Raw genomic sequence first — 6,104 nt, forward strand, 5'->3', positions numbered from 1 at the left:
TGGGGGGGGGGGCATTTTCTGGAAAAGGAAAGTTTTCTAAACACAACTTTTTCATTTATGAATGAAATGGCCTGGTCCATTTAGTGGGTAAGTGCAGCGGCAAATGTTTCTGTGCATGCAAACAGTTTGTGCAGCAAATGCAAAATCAACATCGAGCTCGTTTTGAGAAACTTTTTTAGAAATAGCTTCAAAACTATACGTGCGTAAATGTCTTAACTTATACCATCGTGCTCGCTGTGCGACTGCGCGTCGAACGAGATATAGTAAAACATTAGTGCGTTGCTGGAAACATATAGCGTTCTTGATGGCCGAAAATTTCCTCGGCTTGGTTTCTGAGAGCCGCTCCGTTTGAAAGCAGATTGCCGGTGCAGACGATACACAGTGGTGGAACAAGCATTCAGTGGCGTTGTTGTCGACATGCAAGTGATCGCAAATCTTGCCCCGGCCACTTTGATGAGAAAAACTGGCAATTTAGAAAAGGACGTTTTTTCGACCCATATGAGGGCCAATATGAAATCCAGCACACGTGCAAATCGGATGTATGAACTGATTGAAAACAGCAGCTTTTCGGGTAGTAAAATGTACCAAACTCATATCTAACGAACCAATGAAAATCGAAGGGTGCTTTAACTTCCAAACGATGTAAACCGATGCTACCACTTGTTGACAACATTTTTGATCTCCGGGTGCTGACCGAAAATTTTTTGGGGGCCATATTGTCTAAAAAAATTAAAATTTTCCAAACGCGATTTCTTTATTTCTAAATGAAAGGGCATGTTCTCTTTAGTGTGTAAGTGCAGGGGGAAGATTTTCTGTGCATGCAAACAGTTTGTGCAGGAATTAGAAGTTCAACATCGTGCTCGGTTTAAAAAAGTTTTTTGAAAAAAACCCTCAAAACTATACGTGCGTTGATACTTTAACTTGTACCATCGTGTTCGCCGTGCCATTGCGCGTGAAATGAGATAAAGTAAAAAAGTTAGTGCGTGGCTGGAAACATGTAGCGTTCTTGATGGCCGCAAATTTCCATGGTTTTGTTTCTGAAAGCCGCTCCGTTTGAAAGCAGATTACCGGTGGAGACGATACACAGTGGTGGAACAAGCATTCAGTGGCGTTGTTGTCAACATGCGAGTGATCACAAATCTTGCCGCGGACACTTTGATGCGAGAAACGGCCAATTTAAAAAACGGAGGTTTTTTGACCCATATGAGGGCCAATATGAACTCAAGCACACGTACATATCGGATGCATGTATAGATTGAAAACAGCCGTTTTTCGGGTAGTCAAATGTTGCAAGCTCAAATCTAACAAACCAATGAAAATCAAAGGGTGTTTCAACTTGCAAACGATGTATTCCGATGCAACCACTTCTTGACAACATTTTTGATCACCGTATGCTGATCGAAATTTTTGAGGGGCCATTTTGGCGAAAAAAAAACTTTTCCAAACGTGATTTTTTCAGTTGGGCATGAACGGGTATAGTCCATTTAGTGTGTGAGTGCAGGGAGAAGCTTTTTGTACACGCAAACAGTTTGTCCAGCAATTGCAAAATCGACATCGAGCTCGGTTTCAGAAAGTTTTTTGGAACTAACTTTAAAACTATTCGTGTGTTAATATTTTAACGTACACCATCGTGTTCCCCGTGCGATTGCGCGTCAAATGACAAAAAGTAAAATATTAGTGCGTTGCCGGAAAAATATAGCGTTCCTGATGGCCGCAAATTTCCATAGTTTCTTCTGAGACCCGCACCGTTGGAAAGCAGATGGCCGATGCAGACGATGCACAGTGGTGGAACAAGCATTCATTGGCGTTTTGTCAACATGCAGGTGATCACAAATCTTGCCGCGGCGACTTTGACGCGCAAAACGGCCAATTTTAGAAACGCACGTTAAATCGACCCATATGAGAGCGAATATGAAATCCAGCACGCGTACAAATCAGATGCATGTTCAGGTTGAAAAGAGCTGTTTTTCGGGTTGTAAAATGTTCCCAAATCATATCTAAGAAATCATTGAAAATCGAACGGTGCTTTAACTTAAAAACGATGTAAACCAATATTACCACATGTTAGCAAGACTTTTGATCACCGGGTGCTGGCGAAATTTTTTTCTTTTGGGGGGGCCATTATGTCTAATGAAATGAAAATTTTCCAAGGGGGATTTTTTCATTTCTGAATGAAAGGGCATGGTCCATTTGAGGTGTTAAAGGAGCGTCAAGTGTTTCTCAGCATGCAAACAGTTTATGCAGCAATTGCAAAATCAACATCGAGCTCGAATTGATAAAGTTTCTTGGAAATAACTTCAAAACTATACGGACGTCCATGTATTAACTTATCCCATCGTGTTCGCCGTGCCATTGCGCGAGGAATGAGATATAGTAAAACATAAGTGCGTTGCTGGAAATATATATCGTTGTTGATGGCCGCAAATTTCCATGGCTTGGTTTCTGAGAGCCGCTCCGTTTGAAACCTGATTGCCGGTGCAGACGATACACAGTGGTGGAACAAGCATTCAGTGGCGTTGTTGTCGACATGCAAGTGATCGCAAATCTTGCCCCGGCCACTTTGATGAGAAAAACTGGCAATTTAGAAAAGGACGTTTTTTCGACCCATATGAGGGCCAATATGAAATCCAGCACACGTACATATCGGATGCATGTTCAGGTTGAAAACAGCCGTTTTTCAGGTAGTGAAATGTTCCAAACTCATATCCACGGAAAGATTTAAATTCAAGGGGTCCTTTAACTAGCAAACGATGTAATCCGATGTTACCACTTGTTGACAACATTTTTGGTCTCCGGGTGATGACCGAACATTTTTTGGGGGTCATTTTGTCGAAAAACATGAAAGCTGTCCAAACGCGATTTTCTCAGTTCTGAATGAAAGGGCATGGTCCATTTAGCGCGTAAGTGCAGCGGCAAGTGTTTCAGTGCATGCAAGCAGTTTGTACAGCAATTGCAAAATCAACATCGAGCTCGGATGGAAAAAGTTTTTTGGAAATAACTTCAAAACTATACGTGCGTTAATGTTTCAACTTATACCATCATGTTCGCCGTGCTATTGCGCGTCGAATGACATATAAGAAAATATTTGTGCGCTGCTGGAAACATATAGTGTTCTTGATGGCCGCAAATTTCCATGGTTTTGTTTCTGAGAGCCAACCGGTTTGAAAGGATATTGTCGGTGCAGACGGTACACAGTGGTGGAACAAGCATTCAGTGGCGGTGTTGTCAGCATGCAAGTGATCAGAAATCTTGCCGCGGCCACTTTGATGCGAAAAACGGCCAATTTCAGAAACGGACGTTTTTCGACCCACATGAGGGCCAATATGAAATCAAGCACACGTGCAAATCGGATGCATGTTCAGATTGAAAACAGACGTTTTTCGTGTGGTAAAATGTTCCCAAATCATAGGTAACAAACCAATGAAAATGGAAGGGTGCTTTAACTTCCAAACGATGTAAACCGATATTACCACTCGTGGACAACATTTTTGATCATGGTGTGCTGAGCGAAAATTTTGGGGGGCCATTTTGTCGAAAAAATTAAACTTTTCCAAAGGCGATTCCTTCAGTTCAGAATGAAAGGACAGGGTCCATGAAGTGTGTAACCGCAGCCGCAACCGCTTCTGAGCATGCAAACATTTTATGCAGCAATTGCAAAATCAACGTCGAGCTCGGATTTATAAATGTTTTTGGAAATGACTTCAAAACTATACGGGCGTTAATATTTTAACTGATACCATCGTGTTCGCCGTGCCATTGCGCGTGGAATGACATATAGTAAAACATTAGTGAGTGACTGGAAACAAATAGCGTTTTTGATGGCCGCAAATTTCCATGGTTTTGTTTCCGAGAGCCGCTCCGTTTGAAAGCAGATTGCCGGTGGAGACGATACACCGTGGTGGAACAAGCATTCAGTGGCGTTGTTGCCAACATGCGAGTGATCACAAATCTTGCCGCGGACACTTTGATGCCAGAAACGGGCAATTTCAGAAACGGACGACTTTTCGACCCGTATGAGGACTAATGTGAAATCCAGCACACGTACATATCGGATGCATGTTCAGATTGAAAAAGCCGTTTTTCAGGTAGTAAAATGTTGCAAGCTCATATCTAACAAACCAATGAAAATAAAAGTGTGCTTTAACATGCAAACGATGTGTTTCGATGTCACCACTTCTTGACAACATTTTTGATTACCGTGTGCTGATCGAAATTTTTGGAGGGGCCATTTTGGCAAACAATGAAACTTTTCCAAACGTGATTTTTTCAGTTGGGAGTGACAGGGCATGATCCATTTAGTGTGTGAGTGCATGTAGAAGTTTTTTTGTGCATGCAAACAGTTTGTGCCGCAATTGCAAAATCGACATCGAGCTCGGACTGAGAAAGTTTTTTGGAAATAACTTCAAAGCTTTCGTGCGTTAATGTTTTAACGTACACCATCGTGTTCGCCGTGCAATTGCGCGTCAAATGACATATAGTGAATTATTAGTGCGTTGCTGGAAACACATAGCGCTCTTGAAGGCCGCAAATTTCCAGTTTTCTTTCTGAGAGCCGCTCCGTTGGATAGCAGATGGCCGGTGCAGACGATACACAGTTGTGGAACCAGCATCCATTGGCAATTTTGTCAACATGCAAGTGATCACAAATCTTGCCGCTTCTCTTCTTGCTTGCCACTTTGATGCGAAAACGGCCATTTTAGAAACGCACGTTTAATCGACTCATATGAGGGCGAATATGAAACCCAGAACACGTACATATCGGATGCATGTTCAGATCGAAAACAGACGTTTTTCGGGTAGTAGAATGCTCCGAAATCATATCTAACGAACCAATAAAAATCGAAGGGTGCTTTAACTTCCAAACGATGTAAACCGATGTTTCCACATGTTGAGAACATTGTTGATCACGGGGTGCTGAACGAAAATTTTGGCGGGGGGGCCATTTTGTCGAAAAAATGAAACTTCTACAAACGCGATTTTTTATTTCTAAATGGAAGGGCATGGTCTCTTTAGTGTGTAAGTGCAGGGGGAAGTTTTTCTGTGAATGCAAACAGTTTGTGCAGCAATTGGAAATTCAACACCGTGCTCGGTTTAAACTGGTTTTTTGAAAATAACTTCAAAACTATACGTACGTTAATGTTTTAACTTGCAACATCGTGTTCGCCGTGCCATTGCGCGTGAAATAAGATATAGTAAAAAACTAGTGCGTTGCTGGAAACATGTAGCGTTCTTGATGGCCGCAAATTTCCATGGTTTTGTCTCTGAGTACCGCCCCGTTTAAAAGCAGATTGCCGGTGCAGACGATGCACAGTGGTGGAACAAGTATTCAGTGGCGTTGTTGTCAATATGCAAGTGATCACAAATCTTGACGCGGCCACTTTGATGCGAAAAACGGCGAATTTTAGGAACGGACGTCATTTCAACCCATATGAGAGCCCATATGAAATCCAGCACACGTGCAAATCGGATGCATGTTCAGATTGAAAACAGCCATATTTCGGGTCGTAAAATGTTCCAAACACATATCTAACGAAACAATGAAAATCGAAGGGTGCTTGAACATGCAAAGATATATACCGATGTTGCCACTTGTTGACAACATTTTTGATCACCGGGTGCTGAGATAAAATTTTGGGATGAGATTTTGTGGAAAAAATGAAATTTTTCCAATCGCAACTTTTTTATTTCTGAATGAAAGGGCATGGTACCTTAAGTGTGTAAGTGCAGCAGCAAGTGTTTCTGCGCATGCAAATAGGTTGTGCAGAACTTGCAAAATGAACATCGCGCTCGGTTTAAGAAAGTTGTTTGGAAATGACGTCAAAACTATACGTCCGTTAATGTTTCAACTTATACCATGGTGTTCGCCATGCGATTGCGCGTCGAATGACATATAGTAAAACATTAGTGCGTTGCTGGAAACATATAGCGTTCTTGATGGCCGCAAATTTCCTCAGTTTGGATCCTGAGAGTCGCTCCATTTGAAAGCAGTTTGCCGGTGGAGACGACAAACGGTGGCGAAACAAGCGTTCAGTGGCGTTGTTGTCAGCACGCAAGTGATCACAAATCTTGCCGCGGCGACTTTGATGTGAAAAACGGGCAATTTCA

This window comes from Pollicipes pollicipes, unplaced genomic scaffold (assembly GCF_011947565.3).
Source record: "Pollicipes pollicipes isolate AB1234 unplaced genomic scaffold, Ppol_2.1 Scaffold_3447;HRSCAF=4054_pilon_pilon_pilon, whole genome shotgun sequence".
NCBI lineage: Eukaryota > Metazoa > Arthropoda > Thecostraca > Pollicipedomorpha > Pollicipedidae > Pollicipes > Pollicipes pollicipes.